This window comes from Agelaius tricolor, unplaced genomic scaffold (assembly GCF_023055355.1).
Source record: "Agelaius tricolor isolate 1412-34295 unplaced genomic scaffold, bAgeTri1.0.p SCAF_3, whole genome shotgun sequence".
Taxonomy (NCBI): Eukaryota; Metazoa; Chordata; class Aves; order Passeriformes; family Icteridae; genus Agelaius; species Agelaius tricolor.
In genome coordinates, this window is record NW_027269263.1 from 68,155,378 (window position 1) to 68,177,736 (window position 22,359).

Genomic DNA, 22,359 nt, shown 5'->3' on the forward strand with positions numbered 1-22,359 from the left:
GTCAGATGAATCTTTTTTTTCCATCTTGTAGCACCCAGGGCAATTAGGTCCCAGTCTGGACGTTCAAAACTTTCACATGTCAGCTGAAGTGTCTATTCCTGCTGCCTCCAAGGGCTTGGAAAGGGCTCTTGAAGAGGTGTCAGAAGGATAAAAAGTCCATATTTCTGCCCCAAATCTCACTAGTCCCTAATTCCAGGCATCTTCTGCAGATATGAGATTGCTACAGAGCACGACCTCTCCTTCACAAATAATACAGCACCAAATAGACATTTTTTAAACTAATGCCAATCTCCTGTGTGCTATTCTTGGCTTTCCCTTACAAACCCCATAAAAACTGCATTACAATTGTTCATCATTTTTAACCATTCTGGCATAACAGTACTTTTTTGTGATGTTCAAAATTAAGGGCACAGCACAGCTGCTGCATCCAGAGCAAGATGCTCCCTGAGAAGAAACACCCAAGATCAGACCAAACAAGATCTGCCCTCTTCAGACACTTCCCCTCAGAGCATTCTGGTTAAAAAAAAAACTTCTGTCCCCACTTGACTTGGATGTTTTGAGCAGGCTGAAGGGCAGCTGAGCTGCTCCTGAGCCAAGAGGCAGGCACAGGGACAGCACTGATGGAGAGCCCCACGTTTTCCAAGCAGAGACTTCCAGCTGAGACCCAATTTCCAGCCCAGCAGCAGCACTGGGGAAGGACTCTCTGTGCTGAGAGCTGTAATGAGGCACTGTGGACACAAGCCCTGATAAGCTGCAGCTTTGGGAGCATTTCAAGGGAAAAGAAAAAATAAAAAGCAGCCTGACATCTGTCCCACCACTGTCCTGTGATGTCCCAATTTACAGGTGGCACAGGAGGACCACAAAAGCAGAGAACCAGCAGCAAAACTCAATTCCTCCTTCCAGAAATAAAACCATGGATAAATTGTTATTAATTTGCTGCTAATTTTTTCTCCCAGTGACTTTGTGACGAGCCCAGCTCCTGCCAACACATCCAAAGGCCAATGGAAAGTTATTCTTAGAGCCCAGCCCGGCTGTTGCTGCAGGATAAATAATCCCAAATCGTGCCTGAGAGTCCTGAGCTGCTGCTGAGCTGGACAGGACACCTATGGCCCGGATCAGAGGCAGGCAGGAGACAGAACAGAGCTCATGTGGGTGAGGAGATCATCACATGCTCTGGTTGTTAACAAGCAGATTAGAGAGGAGCTGCAGTACACACAAACACACACAGGCTGTGCTTGCAGGGACATACACAACTCCATCCTGTACAGACACATTTATTTTTTGCACCAAAATGATGCAATTCCCGTGCAGGGCACTGTGTGCATGCATAATTCCAGTGAGCATTAGCAGCAACACCTACAGCTCAGCTTGTCTGACATGTTCTGTGCCAAGGCTCACTTTTAAGGTCCTCATTACTTTGACAGACCTGAACCACTCAGGGGACAATTTCCTGAGCTCAGTGTCTGCCTCAGGCTACCAGCTCTGTGGAAAGCTGCATTCAGAATGACTTGGGCAATGCTGAGAACTAAATTAGGGGAAAAGTTTTTGCAAGTTACTGATTTTAACTTTTTTTTTCCTTTTTTCTATATTTGACCTCTGTTAGATTCTTCCTTCTGCCTCACTGAAAAGGTGGCACGCTTTGGAGCAGGGAGGAAAAATCAGAATGCTCCTTCTCTTGTGGCCATGGCTAAAAGTCTGTCTAAATCTGACCAAGTTGAACATCTAATAACACAAATATTGCAAGGAAAAGTTTTGCTTTTCCCACTGCTCCTAGGATGGATCAGACAACACTTGAGCTTACCAAGAGAGGAGGAGAACTCGATCCTGATGAGCAACCTGGGCTAGTGGAAGGTGTCCCTGCCCAAAATTATTGAAGGTCCCTTCAACACAAACCAGTCTGTGATTCTGTGACTTGCCCAAGGTCACACAGAGCCAGAAAAGCAGAGACAAATCTTCATCCCACAGGTTGAATTCCCAGCTCCGTGCCACAGCAATAACTTCTATTTTGCAGAGCTGTAGGAGTGTGGGTTTTGTTGATAGAGTGACAAAATGATTTTTTGTCATTTTAAAAGGAAAGAACTTTATAAGTTTTTAATTTTTTTTGATTAAGTGAAAAGACACTTTATAGGACCCAGGGGACTTTAAAGATAGTTAATCAGACAAAAACTAAAAAGTTTTGTTTAAGCAATTTAATAGAAAAAGAAAAGAACAAAAAAACTAATTGCTTTTGTAAAGTGTTTTACTAATAGCAAAAACGTTTGCCACCCAGCTCAGTTTTTCTGTTTGTTATTGTGCTTTTTATGAAACTTTTTTTTGTTTCTAACACTGCAACAAAAGCTATCTTGCTGATTTTTATGCCTCCTAAGATAGCTGAGCTATCTTAAGTGTGTTATAAGCTTCTAAGAGCTTGTTAGACCTAACTCAAAAAAGTTACTGTAACACAGAACCACGCATGTAGCACCAGGGGAAGCTCCTTCACCTCTGATTTTCTCTATTCTTATCTCCTTTGGTGCTTGTTTGAGGGACACACACCCAAAAGTGATAAATTCCCCTCAGTCCTAACCCATCCCCTGCCCCAGCACTTTCCCAGCATCAGCAGAATTTGCATTACACACCCGAGTGTCAGCGCTGGGGCGACTTTAAATAGTTCAGTGGTCACCCTGCTCAGCTGTGGGATGCAGGGATGCATCCAGCATGTCCTGAAATGATACAGCAGAGCCCAGCTGCTGGCACCCAGCCTGGGAGGCCGGGGGGAGGAAGGGAGGAGGTGTCTGCTCCTGCTGCTCAAGCTTCCTGCAGTTCATCCCTGTGCTCCCCCACACTGACCAGCAATGAGAGGAGACACAGCCAGCACGTTCTGCTCCATGTGGGCAGCTTGCTGCTGCTGCAAAAAGGCAAAATCCCCACTTTTCCTCCCATAAAGATCTCCCCATGTCCACTCAGACACAGATGGGAGCTGCAGGTGCCCTGCACTTCATGGACCTGACCCTTCATCTGCACGGATCGTGCTTGGTGCCATCAGCAGCCCCACAAATCACCCCAGTGTCACAGACATCTTTTATGAAAAAACCTTTCCTTAGGATTTTTCCTCCTGAGAAGCTGAGAGGCCTCAGGAACAAAATGTAAGCAATGGTTATCTGCTGTGGAATGCAACAGGTGGGTCTGGGATTGGCCCATGTTGGATGTTTCTAATTAATGGCCAATCACAGCCCAGCTGGCTCGGACAGAGCCCAAGCCACAAACCTTTGTTATAATTCCTTCTTATTGTATTCTTAGCCAGCCTTCTGAGGAAATCCTTTCTCCTATTCTTTTAGTATAGTTTTAATGCAATATATATCATAAAATAATAAATCAGCCTTCTGAAACATGGAGTCAGATCCTTGTCTCTTCCCTCATCCCAGGACCCCTGTGAACACGGTCACACCCCAGAGCAGCCACAGGGAGGGTGATGCAATTGTTTTAGCTGTTTGCACAGCCTCACAATTGCAGATGCATCACCACAAAGCATTAGCTGTGTTAGGACAGGTGGCACACAGAAACCCAGCAGCACAGAGGGGCACGTGAGCAGGGCAGGCTGCAAAGGACACTTTAGTTTGCAGTGAGAGGTTGGAGATCTGGGTTGTGCTACCCAGAAGAAAGTTATTTGTTTGCTAAGCCAGCTGCAAGCAGAACTCTAATTTAATCCAGATCCAAACACCATCTGCTTTGTTCATCTCTGCTCACACAGGATAAAGGCACCTGTGGCTGAGACAAGAGGTGTTTTTAATGTGGGGGGCGTGCAAAGGTCACCTCTGTTCATAAAAATCCTGCTCACAGGAAATGGAGCCCTTGATAACACAGCTTTTAAGAGCTGAAGAAACACTATTAAGCAGATGCCCAGGTGCTAAAACAGTAAAACCCACAAGCACTGTACCAATGTGTGCTCCAGCCCCTTAGCCTCACCTGGCACTGTCTGCGCCTCTCCACTGCCTCCAAAACAGGACCTGCTGCTCTCTTCCCTCTCCTCACAGGACCCCAGAGCTGCACTTGGAATGCCACACAAGCCTCAAATGCTGTGAAAAGCTGTAAACCTGTGCCCATTACCCTTGGGGATGCAGTCACAGCTGTTGAGACATGAGGCAGGAGCATCCTCCCTGCTCCTGGAGAGCATCACCTGTGCTCCATCTCCCCGGGCTCAGGTCCAGGGCTGGAGGACACAGGGCCTTTTCCTGCCTCCTGTGTGGCTGGGACATGTCTGGGGACTGGATGCAGGTGGGTTTTAATGACCCAGCATCACTGAGGCAGGAGGTTGGGCTGAATTTTGCCCTTGACTCAAGAGTTGGACCCTGTAATGTTTTAGTTTGGACTAGAGGAAAAAGGCAGAGGGAAAGAGGGATGGAAACGAGCTCTGGATTAGAGGAAAAAGGCAGAGGGAAAGAGGGATGGAAATGAACTCTGGATTAGAGGAAAAAGGCAGAGGGAAAGAGGGATGGAAATGAACTCTGGATTAGAGGAAAAAGGCAGAGGGAAAGAGGGATGAAGTCTGAGTTGTTAGTGCTGGCATTAGGCTGAAAACAGCAGTGTTTTGTGCTGGGTGCTGCTGTGCTTTTTATCTTATAGAGAAAGATAAGATATAGATATCTTCATTCCATAAGATTTTCAAGATTTCTTATCTTCATTCATAAGATTTGTCTTAGATATTCTATATTGTAAGATATAGAATTTGTCACCTGCGAGGCGTTTCCACACAGGTGGGAAATTGCTGTCACAATTCTGGGGGTTATTAATAACAAGATATTTCTGCTCTGGGGCCAATTTATGATCAGGGCTCAACACCCCAAATCCTGCCCTGCCCTCTGTCTCTGCAGAAAATAGGAAACACCAGCAGCTTCCTGAACAGGGAGCCCAGAGCTCCTGTGATAAAAACCGGGGCGGCGTTTCCACACAGGTGGGAAATTGCTGTCACAATTTCAGGGGTTATTATTAATAAGATATATCTACTCTAGGGCAAATTTATGATCAGGGCTCAACACCCCAAATTCTGCCCTCTGTCTCTGGACTAAATAGGAAACCCCAGCAGCTGCCTGAGCAGGGAGCCCCCAGCTCCTGTGCTGAGATAAAAACAGCGGTGGCGTTTCCACGCAGGTGGGAAATTGTTATCACAATTCTGGGGGTTATTAATAACAAGATATTTCTACTCTGGGGCCAATTTATGATCAGGGCTCAACACCCCAAATTCTGCCATGCCCTCTGTCTCTGGACTAAATAGGAAACCCCAATAGCTGCCTGAGCAGGGAGCCCCCAGCTCCCAGCTGTGCTCCTGCCAGAGCACTGTGATAAAAACTGCGGCGTTTCCACGCAGGTGGGAAATTGGTATCACAATTCCAGGGGTTATTAATAACAAGATATTTCTACTCTGGGGCCAATTTATGATCAGGGCTCAACACCCCAAATCCTGCCCTCTGTCTCCACAGTAAATAGGAAACCCCAGCAGCTGCCTGAGCAGGGAGCCCCCAGCTCCTGTGCTGAGATAAAAACAGCGGCGGCGTTTCCACACAGGTGGGAAATTGTTATCACAATTCTGGGGGTTATTAATAACAAGATATTTCTCCTCTGGGGCCATCTGCATCCCACACACTGCCACAAATCCAGCACTTTCCTCTTCCAGTTACAACAGTCAGGGCAGATAATTCCCTTTTTTTCCTCTGCCTTCCAGCCAGGCACAAAGACAGAGCTCAACAGGCAGTTTGCTGCTCCAGACCATGCAGACAAACATTGTGCCAAGCCCCACGAACTCAGAGCTGGGGTTTTCTTTCTATCAAGGTGCCAGAAATAATACAAATAAACTCTTCTTCTCTCCCTGGCTTTATATCTGCAGCTCCCACACATCACTACCAGCAGGGCATTAAAACTAAAACAGACTGGGCCTACGTGGCTTGAATTTATTCTGGAAATTTATCTCTTCTTGCTGAAAGCTCTGTGTTTGCTTGATCTTCCTGCCTTCCAAGCCCTACAAGTGCCACATGTTGCACAGCTGGATTCCTGACAGAGAAAGAAAACAGGAGGGAAGAGAGAACAGATATTTTATATATATTTATATTTATATATATATATATATATATATACGTGAATGCAATGGCCAAGGTTTTCAAAAGTCACCTGTGAACTTCAGCAAAGTGCCTTTAAATATCTCCAAGGGACCTGTGCACAGGAGAGACAGAGCTCTTGAGCTTCCTAAAATCTGCTCTCCACAGGCAGAAGCAGAAGGAAAAGGAAATGGGGCTCCAAAGGACTTGCTGCTCTAAGGATGCTCAAGACCAGCCCTTGCAGGAAAGGATTTGCAGCTAAAGCTGTGCCAGGGAAGGCTGGAGATAAGTCAGCCAGGAGGAAGAAGGACAGATCCATGTGGCACTGAGGGAAATGAGGAGAATTTTTAATTCTCAGACTCGCTGGGGTCTGACTACTAAAATAATTATGTGTTTTCCCAGCTCCAGGAGAATTTGTGCAACCTCAACAGCTGTAACAGGGGAATATCCCTGGTGCCCCAAAAAACATGGGCAAGCAACATCCACTTCCAGAGTGACAAGCCAAGGGTAAAGCACAGAAAGCTGAGGGGAAGGAATCCTGTTCATCTTGAGCAACACTTTAAAAAAAATCCCAGCAAAAGAGAAAATGAAGAAAATGTTATTTCCTTTGAAATGGAGTACTGCACTCTGTAACAGGAGGGGAGGGGGGAGAAATCAAACCCAAAGTGAACCAGAGATTCAGTTCATAAACACAGGAGAAGGTCAGCTTCCTCCTCACCAATAACTCTGTCCCAGAGGAGCCCAGCATGGCATTTGAGATAGGGCAGATATTTGATTCCTTCCTCTGCGTGGGGAGCCTGACACACACATCCTCCATCCATCCCAGCATTGCCAGGGGCTGGGCTGGGCCCCTCCTGCAGCCACCCTGCCTCAGCAGCAGCAGGAACCAGTTTAAAAGCTGCTCCTTGAGCTGAGGAAGGGATTATTTTTCTCCTGTGCTTGAGAAGAGGCAGTGGCTGTAAAACCTTCACCCTGAGCCCAGCAACAGAGAGACCTTGGGGAGAGGCTGATTATGGGTGGTGAGAGAAGTCACTCACTGGCAGAGAGCAGTGCAGGAGAGACAGGTGAGCACAACCCTACACCTGGAGACCTTTCTGCTTTTTAGAAAATAAAGCTGATTCTGCTGCCTGTGTTCCCAGGGAGGGAGAAGCAAGACAGGAGAGAAGACAAGGACCAAGTGAAACTAAGAGGCAAATCACTGAGTGAAAAGGCTTCAAGTGATGCCTTGTGGAGGCTGAGCTAGGACAGAGGCTGGGCAGAGTTCCAGAATAAAGCAGGGATTCATTCCAAGGATCTCCTCCATGGATGCACCTTGGGCAGCACCAGAGCCCAGCCAGGGCTGCACCCAAGATGAACCAAAATGGCCCCAAAATGCACCAGCGCTCCCGGGCTCTCTCCCTGGGATCAGTTCTGCTCCATTTGCATCTTGCAGTTCATTGTCCCATTCCAGCTTTAGCCCCTGCAGTCCCACCCTGCTTGTTTTTCTCTCTCCAGCCCACGGGGTTTGTGCTCCTGGGCTGAGATTTGGGTCATTTGTCCTTGGTGCCCAGCTGGAGCAGGAATTGTTTTGTCTCCCTGCTCTGTGCACAGAGCTCACCATCCCAGAATATGGAGCTCAGACCCACAGACCAAAGCAGCTCAGAATGTGAAATATATAAAAGCCAAACCTGAGGCATCAGACACCCCTGTCCCCAAGTGCCACATGCACAGGGCTCTGGAACCCCCCCAGGAATGGGAGCTCCAGCCCTGCCTTGGGCAGCCCAGTGCCATGCCTGGAAACCCTTTCCATGGGGAATTGTCCCCAGGGTCCCCCCTGAAGCTGCCCTGGCCAGCCTGAGGCTGCTCCCTCCTGTCCTGGCCCCTGTCCTGGCCATGGAGCTCCCCAGAGTGACCTCGTGCTCCCTGCGGAGCTCGGCCTTCCCAGCCCCTCTGGGCAGGATCCAGCTGGGCCCAGAGCCAGGCCTGGCCCCAAAGGTTGGATTGTCCCTGGGCCAGGGCTGCTGGGCCAGCCCCACCTGGAGATTCCATGGGCTCCAAGGGGCACACGTGGGATCTGACACAGCAAAACCCACACTTGGACCCACCTGAGCTCCAGCCCACGGGGTTTGTGCTCCTGGGCTGAGATTTGGGTCATTTGGCCTTGGTGCCCAGCTGGAGCAGGAATTGTTTTGTCTCCCTGCTCTGTGCACAGAGCTCACCATCCCATAATATGAAGCCCAGACCCACACACCAAAGCAGCTCAGAATGTGAAAAACATAAAAGCCAAACCTGAGGCATCACAAGCATCTCACAGTCACTTCTCCATACCCTTGTACAAGTATTGGAGAAGCCTCAGAATTATCCTCCCACACAAATCCCCAGAAGGAGGGAAGGCAGAGCAGGGCAGCAGAACAGGGCAGCAGCCTGAGTGGCCAGCAGGGCTGTGAGTGGGGGAAATGTGGCTCCAAGAACCTTGTGCATCAACCAGCTGGAGGCAGGGAGACCTCTGCACGTGTCCAGGCACAGCCAAGGACTGGAAAGCAGAAAAGCAGATTGTCATGGAGCTCCAATCTGCTTGGGATCTCCTCCAGGCTCGTGGCACCTCGTGCTGCCCCACTTGAGTGCTCGTGGCCAGGGTCCAGCTGAGCCACTGGGAAGGATGAGAAATGCTGCACAATCATCCCCTACCCCTGAGAGCCCCTCAGAGACTCCTTTGTCTCCAGCAGGGCCTGGACCAGCACCTTCTGAAAAGCACTGAGGCAGCCAAGCCCAACTGGAGCACATGCCCAGACACAAAGGTTTGTCCAAATTTGCTCTTTTTCTTCCCAGTTCTGCAGTGGAAGAAAACCTCAAACTCTTTTCTTTCTTCCCTCTCCTCCTTACCAGCTGGAAAACATCTCTCTGCCATCAGCATCTGATCAAGGGATGCTGGAGGAAAAAGTAAAATTTTTGGGGGTTTTTTTAATGCCTAAATTCCTCCTAATTCCAGCTATTGCAGCAAGGCTGCTCCTCCTTCTCCAAAAATCTGGACCTGCAGAACCTTTCCTGAACTGTGAGGGAAAATTGGCAGTGATCTGTGAAAAGTGCAGGGTGAACAGATTGGCATTTCCAAAGCATGTGCAGTTTGCATTTGTGTGTAGCAATGTGCATATAAATGTGTATTTTTATGTATATGTATAAAACACACACACACACACACACACATATATATCTATATATATGGAGTTGTATTTAGGGAAAAAAAGGCATCACAACTTCCAGCAAAAGATAATGAGAGAGCTGGGAAACGTGCAGGCAGCATGATGCAACTCCAATCCCTTCCTCACACTGCAGGACAATCAAGGCTTCTTCTCTGAAATGAATGCAGAAAAGGGCCCAAGCAGCTGGGGAAAGGGTGATGCTGGTGAGAAATGGGCTTTTTTTGTGGCTCATGCATTGCAAAGTGTGTGTGTGTGTGTGTGTGTGTGATGAGTCAAAGTCTGAGGGCTGCCTTGTGTCAGCCATTGACTGTGCCAATGACAGCCTTTAATAACACCACTTACAGACTCTGCAGCAGGGGGAGGCAGCACAAGGGGGGGAGGAGAGAGCTTCCCTCGCAGGCTGGTGCACACAAAGCGTCCCCAGGCTCGCCAAAATGTGTCACAAGAACCCGTTGATGGCTCCATAATTGCAGCCCACGCTGCAATGTGTTGTTCTAAGAGGCAGTAGAGAGCACAGCCAGGAGAGCAGCTTTGGGTACACGGCCAGGAGGACGTGGGGACACCGTGGGGACACTGGGGACATCATAGGGACACGCCGGGCTCAGATAGGGGTGGACTGGGTGCTGGTTTAAGGGCTGATCCCAATCAGAGCAGCTTTGGAGGACATGGGGACATCATGGGGACACGCTGGGCTCAGGTAGGGGTGAACTGGGTGCTGGTTTAAGGGCTGATCCCAATCAGAGCAGCTTTGCAGGACATGGGGACACCATAGGGACACACTGGGCTCAGATAGGGGTGGACTGTGTGGGAGTTGAGGGGCTGATCCCAATCAGAGCAGCTTTGCAGGACATGGGGACATCATGGGGACATGCTGGGCTCAGGTAGGGATGGCCTGAGTGGTGGTTCAGGGGCTGATCCCAATCAGAGCAGCTTTGGGTACACAGCCAGGAGGACGTGGGGACACCGTGGGGACACTGGGGACATCATGGGGACACGCTGGGCTCAGGTAGGGCTGGGCTGGGTGGTGATCCCAATCTCATTTCCCAATGCACCTCCATGTACCCACACCCAGGTTTATACTGGGAAGCAGCCAGGAAATTGCAGAAATTCCACCCAGAACAGGTCAAACAGGGAGAAATATCTGCAGGAATATGCAAGTCCTGCTGCCCACCTTGGTTCTCAGCATGAAGGGGGGAAAACGAGTCCCTGCCAGGTCTCATGGATGCTGAGGAGCTCCTGGAAAGCTGGTGAAGATGCTAAAAATCCTCAGCTCAGTCCAGATTTGGAAAGCTTTGGGAAGAGCTTCAGGAGCTCGTGGTGCCCTGATTATTTACTTCTCCAAGCTAAGGAGAGACCTACTTCACACACCGCCTCCTGGAGAGGCGGAACAATCAGGCATGTAAAACAAGGAGGAAATGGAAATCGACTTGATAGCTCCTTCCCCTTCCTAATGGGGAATACTTACCTAATTAGGCCTGCTTGCTGTTTCCTCTCCTTGCTTTCTTTGAGATATTATGCAGAGAGAAATTTGTCCTAAAAGTCGGTGCTTTCATTTTCGGGCATCCCATTTGCCTTGCTGAGGCAGGCAAGGGCAGCAACTCCTTCATAAAGGAGGGGGGAAATCCCTCCTGAGTGGCTCTAAGGGGTGCTGGTTTAAGTCCCCAGCTCCTGCCATGGCTCTCCTCCCTTCTCCATCCCTCACCCAGGCAGAGGGTGCAGCTCCAAAGTCCCTCCTGGCCCAGGTGAGCAGCTCCTGATCTCTGGGAGTGACCTTGGAGATCAGCAAGGGAAAGCCAGAGGATGCAAAGGTAGCCAAAATGACTCCACCCTCAGTGGGCTTTGGAGACAGATCTGACACTGGGTGGTCTCAGGGCTGGTGGGACTCACAGGGGTCCCAAATCGGCCCCAAATCCATTCCATCACTTGGATGCCTCTCCAAATCACGTATCCAAGCAGCTGGTGTAGCTCAGAGTGGAAAACAGGGATGGTGGAGGCAAACCCCAAACCCTCCTGACCCACATGGACAAGGGTGACCCAACCAGGGCATAGCAAGCTCTCATTTCCCACAGCCAGCCCTCCTCCTTTCAGAGAAACCCCGCTCTGCTGCCTCCCCTCACCAGGAGAAGGGGTTGGGATGTGCAGGAGCACCTCCCACCCCACAGGATGCTCCCAACCATCCCTACAGCAGAGCCAGGCTGGATGTGACCCTACACAAGGGGTTACAGGGGTCTCCATTCACCCCTAGACCCCTCCACTGGACCCCTTTATCCCTTCCTCCATTTCCAGGAAGGGCCCCCATCCCCCTCAGCCCAGCTCCTTCACCCCAGGAATTTTTTTTCCTCTTCCCTGCAGGGAGCAGAGCTTCCAAGAAGGAAAATGCAAAGCCCAAAGGGAATGACTTCAAGCAGTGAGAGGGCTCTGCAAAGGAAGGTGTTTTATTCCTGCCTGAGGGGGTGCTTTCAAGAACCTCCTTTTGTTTCCTCAAAGGCTGCCAAAGGTGGAGACCTGCAGGCATTCAGGGAACTCACCCTGCAAGCAGCAGCAGCAGCAGCAGAGAATCCCCCAAGCCCAGGGCTCTGCCTCCCCAGCATCCTGCAGTGGTCCAGCCATTCCTGCATCCCTCCCCACCCCGTCTCCAGGGGAGCACCTGCAGCTGCAGCACCTGTGCAGGGAGTGAGAGGAGGGGCTGAGCCACCCCCTGCAGCTGCTCCACAACTTCACCTCCCAGTTGTTCATTCAGCATCCAGAAAAGCTCTGTTGTTTTCCTTTTCTCTTTCCTTTTTCCTTTCTTTTGTTGTTTTTTTTTTGCCTTTTTTTTTTCCCACTAGGCAATTTCCAGGGAACAAGAAAAGAACTGCACAGCTAATCCCTGCTGCAAGCCAAGCCCCAGCCAGAGAGGGAAAGCAGCCCCACTCCTCCCAGTGGCCCTGGACACCTCTCCATCCTCCCAGCACCTCCTGTCCCCACTGAGCCACCCCTGTGCAGCCACTGCAGCATCCTCAGGGCTGCCAGGCTGTCAAGGACAGCAGGAGGGGAGGAGGGAGGTTTTCTTGAAGAGCCACCTCTGCAGCACTGCCAGCTTCCAGGGGAAGCTGTGAATCCCTGTGAATGCATCCTTCTTGCACCTTCTGAGCATCCCAGGGATGGTGGATAAAAACCCAGGGATGTGCTGGATAAACGGGTCTCTGCTGCAGAGCAAACCTGCCCCCATTCCTGGGGAGCAAGACCCCCCCAAAGCAGGATCCATCCCACCCATGGGCACTGGAAAGTGATGGTGAGGGCAGGCAGAGCCATGCCTTGAGCAGGGCTTGCTCTGCTTGGCCCTTGCAGATCCAGAGGGGCTCAGCTGAGCTGGACCCCAGCACAGGAGCACCAGAGGAGGGGCTTGCAGACAGGGAGGGACTCCAGCAAGCAAGGAGGAGCAGCGGAGGCAGAGATAAGAGCAGGTATTCACCAGGCAATGCCCACGAGGGGCTGTGAATGCAGCATTTGTGCTGGATGAGCAGACATTGTCCCAGAACTTGATGCACCCCGAGTGGTGGCACGAGATTACCAGTTTGGAGATGAGTAAGCTCATTATAACACTCAAATCCCCCTCCAAAGGAGGGATCTGATGAGGGAAGGGACCTGTGACAGGAACAAACTGGGGGATTTGTTTAACCAGATCAGCCTGCTGGGCCAGCACAGCACGGTTCCCTGCCTCCAGCGTGGATAAACCTGCATTCCCAGGAAGCTTAACCCCCCCATCCCACATGGACAGGGTGGGCAGTGTCCCACAGCCACCACTGGGGTCTGCTGGGCACAACCCTGCTTTTAAGGGATGAAAAGAAGCACCTTTCAATAATAAATAATAATGCTAAATATGTGTTTCTATAGCAACTCATCACCATAGCAGCTCAGCACAGGAGAGAACTCAGAGCTCATCCCGCCGTCTTCAGGGTGAATGCCCTCCCAGAGGTGGCCTCAGTGGTGGCACAGATGGACTTAGAGCAAGAAGTGCCCCTCCAGGTTGTCCCTGAGCACTGCCCCCACTGGGGAAGCTGTGTGGATGAGCTGGAGAGGAGCAGTCAGGGATCCAAGCAGTGATTGGGGTGTGGAGTCTCAAAAACACCAGGTACTGATGGCATTGCAATCCCCAAATCAGTCCTGGGATCCAAGGAGGGATGGGGTATGGAGTCTCAAAACACAAAGTCATTGCGATCTCCAAATCACCCCTGAGATCCAAGGAGGGATGGGGCTGGAAGCTCAAGAGCACTGGGTACTGAGGTCATTGCAACACCCCAAATCATTGCTGGGATCCAAACAGTGATTTGGGTGTGGAGTCTCAAAAACCCCAGGTACTGATGTCATTGCAATCCCCAAATCAGTCCTGGAATCCAAAGAGGAATGGGGGTATGGAATCTCAAAAGCACTGGGTATTGAGGTCATTGAAACCCCCCTAATCACTCCTGAGATCCAGGGGGGCTGAGGTATGAAGTCTCAAAAACACCAGGTACTGATGTCACTGAAATCCCCAAATTATTCCTGGGATCCAAGGAGGGATGGGGGTATGGAGTCGCAAAAGCATCAGGTATTGAGGTGATTGCAACCCCCCAAATCATTGCTGGGGTTCAAGTGGTGATTGGGGTATGAAGTCTAAAAAGCACCAGGTACTGATGTCATTGCAACCCCTCAAATCACTGCTGGGATCCAAGGAAGGATGGGGGTAGAAAGTCTCAAAAGCACCAGGTATTGAGGTCATTAGAAACCCCAAATCATTCCTGGGATCCAAGGAGGGATGGGGTATGAAGCCTCAAAAGCACTGGGTACTGAGGTCATTGCAATCCCCCAAATCATTCCTGAGATCCAGGGGGGCTGAGGTATGAAGTCTAAAAAGCACCAGGTACTGATGTCATTGCAACCCCCCAAATCACTGCTGGGATCCAAGGAAGGATGGGGGTAGAAAGTCTCAGAAGCACTGGGTACTGAGGTCATTACAACCCCCCAAATCCAAATCCCTGCTGGGATCCAGAGGGCTGGAAGGAAAGGAGGCTGTGACAGGGGATAGCTCCACTCACTGTCCAGCCAGGAGGAAATAGGAGAGTGCAAAGGGTGAGGCACAACCAAAAGGAGGAAACACCCAAAATTATCCATGCAAATACCCCTCAACCCTTATACAACTCAGAACAGCTTAAAAACTCCACGTGTTGCTCTGCTTTTAGCAAGACCCAGAAATTTGCACCAAAACCCTGACAAATAGAAGAAGTTTCCCAAAACAGCCTAAAAACTCTTTTTTCTAAGGAGGAGTTTCCCAAAACAGCCCCAAAACTCCTTTTTTCCAAGGCACACATGCCCACCCTGATTTGGCTGTGGGTTTTTCTTCCCTAGATTGTCCATTAAAGAAAAACCCAAGCTTTTGATTGGTTCCACAGTTGGTGGGGTTGTATTCCCAGCTCACCTCCTCTCCCTGTCTGGGCTGTGGGGGCAGAGCCTTTGCCTTGAATACAGAACCTCCTGTTCCTCAGCACCTCTGAAAGCCTCTTCCCAGCCAGCAGAAGAAGGTGGCACTGCCCAGGGGTGGGACAGTGCCCATTAGTGACAATTATCCATGGACATGATGCCGTTCCTCAGCTGGTGAGTGAGTTCCCCCTGGTTCTACTCATTTCACAAAAAATGAGTCATTTTTAAAGATCATTAGAGCAAAGGAAGAATTAGGTGGTGGCTGAAGGGACAGTCACTTCTAGGAGACCTCCCCCACTTGATAGATGGGGAAATAAGAAGCCAAAGAAGCCCCTGAGGGCTGTGGGACAGCTCTCCATCAAACCCAAGTCTCCCTTTGGCAGCCCAGGAGAAGTTTCCCTAAAGTAAAATGAAGCTGTGTAGCACACCAAGCACTTGCTATTCCATCAATAGGCAATTGTAACAGGATACACCTCCTTAGTCTCTAAATGAGTTTTCTTTCCAGCACTACATTATAGACAAATCCCCTGTCACAAAAAACAAATAAATCCCTTTTCACAATCAAATATGCTCTAACCAAGTCAAACAGGGCCACACGCGCGTGCAGCGAATCCGCAAAGCTTCCCTCACCTTCCCAGCCTGGCCATCCTCCCTCCAGCTGGGGAAAGAGGCAAAAAGGAAAGGAAAGGAAGAATATTTGATGGGAGAAACAAAGTGGCAATTTCCCATTTCAGCTGGGAATCGATGTGAGGGCTCCTCGTGTTCCTGCTCCACCGGGGCTGAGCTCTCGCTGACACAACACCAGAGCTTGACTTACTGGTGCTTCATCCCAGCAAGATATTTTTAATTTAAACCCTGTCACTGCTGAGGATGAAGCCATCCAGGCTGTAATTTACTGCTAATTCATCCTCCTGATCCCTATAACTCTAAAACCAAGTCACCAAGCAGTGGAATGCCCGGCCGGTCCCCAGCGAGGCTCGGCATGAATGAGCATCAGGGGGCTGCTGGCAGCAAGTGTGAGTTCCTCATTCAGAAAAAACAGCAAATATATAAATATTAACCATCCACAGGTGGTCACCAGGCCAGCATCACCTCACTGTTTCCCAGGAAAGCACTACTGAGAGTAAACATCTTCACCAGCCTCACCTTTCCTCCCTAGTGGAGTGTTTTAAGCTCCAGGAGAAATAGCACAGAGGTCGTGGAGCCTCATTTCACAAACATTTATGTTCATTTGGCTCAAGGATCAAGATTTATTCCTCTGGACCTTGCAGGAGAGCAGAGGAGGGGGAACTGTGTGGGTTTAGATCGTGCAAATGCCTGTAGTTGAAAGCTAACCTGTATTATCTGCATCAGAGCCACACATTTCTCCTGGCAAGTTCAAATCCCATTTATTTATTTATTGCCAATGGCTGGGTGGGAAAGCCCCAGCAGATCAGTGTGGGGACAATAGAGGTGGAAGGAAACTCAGAGATCAGGCATGAAAAGCAGGAGAAGCAGAGGTCTCACATCTCCCTTTTGGGTCACAAGTGCAAATCCTGCCACACTCACCAGGACCTTTTATTTATCCCCATGCAAAAGAAGCCTGGGAGTCTCAGCCACTTGACTTTTGGGGCTGGATTTTCGTTTCACTGCATGAAGCATTTGAAAACCACTTTTTTAAAGGGGGGCAAACCCTCTCAGCAGCAAAGCCTGGAGTAAAAGCAAGTCACAGAGTCTGCAAATGATCTCTCTCCCTCTCTGGTGATTCCAGGTGAGGTCAGAGCCACCTGCTGAGGGGCAGCAGAGTGGGATGGGGGTTTGAACCCAGTTACTGCTCTCCCCCAGGTCTTCAGGCTCTGAGAACTTGGTGTTTTCTACAAACATTAGTGTTTGAGGTAGGAACAGCTGGGATCATCATATTTCAGCAAAAAGTTGGCTTCCTCCATGGCTCCAGGAATCCCCTTGGAAGGGAGCATGTCCCTGGCAATGTTCACATCAGCTGGAGCTGGAGGGCTACAGGTGCCTAAAATAAAGTGGTCATTGGGCTTTCAAACCAATGTTCAGGGCCTTCAGATCATCTCTGAGGGCTCCCAGAGGTTTTTACCAAGGAAAGGGCTCAGGATGGAGCCACACGACACTGGGTGCTCTGGCGGGGACACAGAGCTGGCACCTCGTACATGAGTGGCTGCTCAGCCCTTGAAGGATGAGGCAAACTCACAGAGCTCATGCACCAACAGAAAAACCCAGACTATTCTTTGGGATGAGTCAAAGAAACCCCAAGGGAGAATGCCAGGTACAGAGAATCACCACACAGGCTGTGGGGAACTCAGCACATCATTTTTGCAGTGGTGTCTCCATTTCCAAAGGTGGTTCAAAACATTCTGCAGCAAATTTTAAAGGCACTGGGACTGAGATCCATGAAAGCACAGCTGCTCCCAGGCCAGTTTTCTAACCCAAAATGTTTGGTTATCTCTGCCCATGGCAGGGCATTGGAACTAGGTGATCTTTAAAGTCCCTTCCAACCCAAACTATTCTGTAATTCCATTATTTTTTCTCACTTCAAAGCACCCATTTGCCATTTTAACTGGAAAAAAATTCAATCCTGGAAATGTCCCGTGGTGTCCAAGGGCTGCTCTTGGCTGTTGAAGCACAGACTGGAGTGCAGGCATCACTCCCTGCTCTCATCAAAATCCCACTGGGGGCTCAGTTTGCATTTCAGGCTGGTGAGTGAGAATTCCTCATCAATAAATGTGGACTGAGCTGTTTGCCTCTCTGTGCCTCAGTTTCCCAGTCACTCAGGAATTGAGTGAATGGCTCTGTTTTAAACCCCATGCCTCAGTTTCCCTAGCCATACCACAGGAATTGAGTGAGCAGGTATGTTCTAAAACCCTGTGCCTCAGTTTCCCAATTACTCAGGAACTGAGTGAATGGTTATGGTTTAAAACCCTGTGCCTCAGTTTCCCTATCCACACCATGGGAATGGAATAGATGGTCCTGTTTTAAACCCTGTGCCTCAGTTTCCCTATCCATACCACAGGAATTGAGTGAATGGTTCTGTTTTAAACCCCATGCCTCAGTTTCCCTATCCATATCACAGCAATTGAGTGAATGGTTCTGTTTTAAACCCTGTGCCTCAGTTTCCCTATCCACACCACAGGAATGGAATAGATGGTTCTGTTTTAAACCCTGTGCCTCAGTTTCCCTATCCATACCACAGGAATTGAGTGAATGGTTCTGTTTTAAACCCTGTGCCTCAGTTTCCCTATCCACACCAAGGAATGGAGTAAATGGTTATGTTTTAAACCCCATGCCTCAGTTTCCCTATCCATACCACAGGAATTGAGTGAGCAGGTATGTTTTAAAACCCTCTGCCTCAGTTTCCCTATCCACACCAAGGAATGGAGTAAATGGTTCTGTTTTAAACCCTGCGCCTCAGTTTCCCTATCCACACCAAGGAATGGAGTAAATGGTTCTGTTTTAAAACCCTGTGCCTCAGTTTCCCCATCCATACCACAGGAATTGAGTGAACAGCTCTGTTTTAAAACCACTCAGAGCCTGAGTGAAAAACATGTGGGCAGCACGACGTAATTTTTTTTTTTTTCTTTCCTTCTTCTTTTTTCTTTTTGTCACAGGCTCCTTGAGAGCTCAAAGCCGAGGGATATAAAGCACTTTTCACAGGAAGACAGCCAGGCAGGGAAGCACGCTCATCACTGATGCCCTGCAGGAAGGCGCTGGGCTGCCCCGACTCTCTGCACAGACGGGAAGTCTCCTTGCCTTGGGCGCCTGGAGCGCTGCTGCCCCTTCCCCGAGTCTCACCAGCCAGAAGGAAGGAGTAAGAAAGAGCCCTCTGAAGCCTTTCCGAGAGCCAGAAAGGTTCCCCAGATGCTTTGTGTTAGAGCATGAAGCAGTTTGAGGGCTTTGCTAGGAGGAACGGTCACAGCCCAAAACGCATCCTTAGGTGGGGAGGGGGATTCATGGGCAGCACATGAGACTTTGGAGTCTCAGCTATGTGGGAGCCCGCTTCAGAGGGGTTATAAATAATAAACATGTCAAGAGCAGCCAAATGATTCCCAGGACACCACGCCATCCCGCTCCCAAACAGATGTGGGCAGTGCCAAGCCCCAAACTCTGGCACTGCAAACTCCAAAACTCAGCAGCAGCCCCACCTCTGACACCCTCCCCAGGTCAGATCAGCGTGGAGCACCGCAGCATCCTCCTCAGGGCTCCCTTATTCACAAAAAAAACTGATTCCCACATGGCTTTAACCCTCAGCACACCCCGAGCATCGTAAGATGTTGCCGGGCTCATCACACGAATCCAGCCCCGGCACGGCGAGCGGGAGCTCGGTTTTACTGCATCCCCTCGGCATCGGGAGGCAGAGACAAAGCGGTTCGGGAAAAGGAAAAAGATGCAACACAAAAGGGGCGCCGGCATCTCTCCTCCCCCTCGTCAGCCTGCGAAAGTGGAGGAATTGATATGAAAGCAGCTCCGGCAAGGCTGAGCCCCCCGGGATGGAGCTGCCACAGACGGCTCCTGCCTTCCCAGCAGCGCAGCTCAGCCCAGCCGCTCTCCTGCCTCTGCTCAGCCCTTGGCTTTGCCTCACCCACCCCCTCTCTGCTCTCTGCGCTGCAGGGAGGGGTGCCGGCAGGTGAATCCGCTGAGGAAAAGCTCAAATGTTCGCTCTCCCTGCGGAGAAGTTCAGCGCGTCCCTTTGGGCTCGCAGCATCCCTCCCCAGCCGCGCACAGCGCGTTTGACAGCAGTGCCTGCGATCCTCGAGCAAATGCTTCCCTACAGCACCGCGACTGAGCATCTAAAACACCCGTCTTGGACAGAAACAACACTTAGATCATGCGGCTGGCATTCATTTCGCGTGGTATCGATACCGCCGAGCGCCGCACGTTCGGGATGGGACAGGGAGAGAAGAAGCCTTGGAGTGACCCTTTCGGAAAGGAGACACCCCACGGAGGGTGGGTCTGGGCAGAGGAGGAGAGAAAAGCCCAGCTTTTCGTGCCGGGGCTGGGGTTGCGTGTTTAAACCTGGCTGCACACGAGAAACACACACACACACATCTGTTGCACCGCTTGAAACCCGGCTTAGCGAAGGATCCCACACACACAAACAAACAAACAAACAAACACGCACTTCCCCCGGCAAAAAGAAACCCAAAAACAATAACACAAAACCACAAGCAAAACGCTGCTCGCATCCCCTGCACCTCCAGCCAGAGGCTTAGGCGGGGGGAGGAAGCACCTAATCCCACGCTGGGAGGCACACGCCGTAATTAAAATCACAGAAATTAGAAGCACAGGAGCCCGAGCCTCCCGTGCCCCGCTGGTCCTGCCCGCTCCTGGATTTCTACAAACAACACCCGGCTGAAACAGAGGGCAGCTGAGGAAAATAAGTTAACACGCTTTCCGCCCTCCGAAATATTCGTGCACGCTCAAGATAAGTCCCTAGAAGGCTGCGAGCAGTTTGCATCGGCTGTAAAAATCCCCTGGCACCGTCATTGTTCCCGCGGATCGAGAGCATCCCCCGGCATCTCGGGGGTCCCGCTCCGAACCTCCCCTCTCTGCACCACTCACACCACGACCCGGGGAGCACCACACCCCCGCCTCGCTTTTCCCAAAATCTCTTTTCCCGGCACACCCCCCCTCGCTTTTCCCAAAATCTCTTTTCCCGGCGGCGGAGGGAAGCCGTGGGCAGTCAGGTGCGTTCGCAGCGAGCAAGGCTGGGAAGCAGAGCCGGGTGGGGAAGTTTTGCGGGAGAGGTGCGGAGCCACCCGCGTTCCAGCGGCTCCTTGCCATTAGGGCGAGCCCCTCTCGGGGGTCCTACCCCAGCATCCCTTCATCCATCCCTTCCCGGCACAGCGAGCAGATGGAGCCCCAGGAAGGAGGATTTCCTCCGGGCTGGGGATGGAGCAGCCACATGCAGCCGCTACAAACCCAAACAGCCCTGCTGGGGCTGAGCAAGCGGGTTTGTTTGTCTGGGAGGAACTCAGCTGCTGCCGGAGCATTAGATTTGCAGCAAAACAACGTGGATTTCCAGCAAAACAACGCGCGGCTCGGTGTTCAGATCACTTCTCCCGGTGTACATCATTTAAGGGCATATGTCTGATAAACGCAGAGCATCGATACGCAGCACACACATGCACCGAGGGAAAGGAGGCAGCTTCGGCAGCGCTGACTCCGCAGCCGGGATTTGGGCAGGAAAACTCTCCAGTACCTTGCAGGAAAGGACAGCCGCGAGGGTCTGCCCTTCCCTCTTAGGTGCTCGCTACCAGGGATGGCCGCTGTCCCCTGTCCCCATCCATGGGTCACCCGGGAGGTGTTATTATCCTCCCCGGGAATTGGGCTCTGCCTCCAGCCCCGTCCAGCTGCAACCTCACCGCGAGCAGGAAAAGTTTGGAAATGCCTCCAGCTCCTCGCCCGAGGAGAGCTCCGGAGCATCGCAGGGGGAAAACACCCCCCGAGGGGAGGCAAACCCGCAGCCGGGGGATGCCGGGGGTGACGAGGGACGGGCTGCGGGCTGAGCCGCTACCTCCGGGGAGAAAAGTTGAGCCTTGTGCATGGGGAAAAAGCCATCAGGAACGGGGGACAGCGGGCACCGCGTCCCCTCCGCGCCGGGGATGTGGAGCAGGGGGGTCCCCGCCGCGCCCCCCGCCCAGCATCCTCCCAGGGCGGGCCGGGAGGGGCCGTGCCCGAGCCCCCCGGCTCAGCCCGCTGCCCGCGGGGGTCCCTGCCCTCCATCCCAGACCCCCTTGCCGGGACTCGGGGGTGGCGAGCAGCGGTGGGGGCACCTCCCAGACCCCCTCCCTTGGCTGCCGCCAGGTGTGGAGGGCAGGTACCGCTGCAGCCCCGCCAGCCCTGCCGGGGCATCCTCCGGGGCATCCTCCGGGGCATCCTCCCGCAGCCCCCGCTGCCCGGGTGGGGCGGGGGGCTCCTTACCTGGGAATGCTCCTGGCTTGCTTTGGGTGGGTTTTGGTGTGTGTATATATATATATATATATGTATATATATATATATATTATATTTCTCTCCTCTCCTTTCCCCCCACTTCAGTCTTCAGAGCAGGCGCCGCATTGACACTGCAGATGGTCTCTGTGTGTGCGTGTGTGTGTGTGTGCGCGTGTGTGTCTCTCTCCAATCCCAAATACTCCACGGAGGCGGAACACGGAGCCCCTCTCTCTGCACTGGGCAAACCGTGTCTGGCTCGCCCAGAGCCGGAGGAGGGGGGGGAGAATGGTGGGGGGGGGATTGGGGGGGGGAAGCAGCTCCAGTTTTCACTCCCCCCCCAAATCACCCCTTCCCTCCCCTCCCTCCCTCCCTCCCTCCCCCAGCCCTTCCCTCCCTCCGCTTCTAAAGCAGCCGGCAGTGGGGGGAGCCGGGCAGCGGAGCTGCGGGCGGGGTGCGGGCAGGGGATGCAGGCAGGGGATGCGCTACGGGGCCATGCCCGGCTCCGCGGCCTCCCGCCCGCCCGCCGGGGAGGGCTCGCACTGCGGCTGTCTCGCCAGCCAGCCCTTCCTTCCTCCCCAGCCCTCCTCTCCAATGGTGGCTGCGGAGCCGGCTTGGACACCCAGGCTCTTTTGCAAACACAGGCACACACCCCTTTCCGAAAAAAAAAAAAAAAAATTACAAAAAAAAAAAAAAAAAAAAATAGCCGGAGAGAGGTGTAGAAGTGCTGTGGCAACAGCAGCTCA

General features: G+C 51.6%; 1 protein-coding gene across 2 annotated transcripts in view; it reads right to left on the minus strand.

The window, feature by feature from the left end:
- Nucleotides 1-21,912, minus strand: part of PLXNA4 (plexin A4) — a 506,662-nt gene extending 484,750 nt beyond the window's left edge. The window contains exon 1 of one of the 2 annotated variants that reach the window (XM_071424190.1): nucleotides 21,608-21,911. The gene's annotated coding sequence lies outside the window, so the exon portion shown is untranslated. Of the gene's footprint in view, nucleotides 1-21,607 lie in introns of both variants that reach the window. The other variant, XM_071424191.1, reaches the window with a different exon arrangement.
- Between the last annotated feature and the right edge of the window lie 447 nt (nucleotides 21,913-22,359).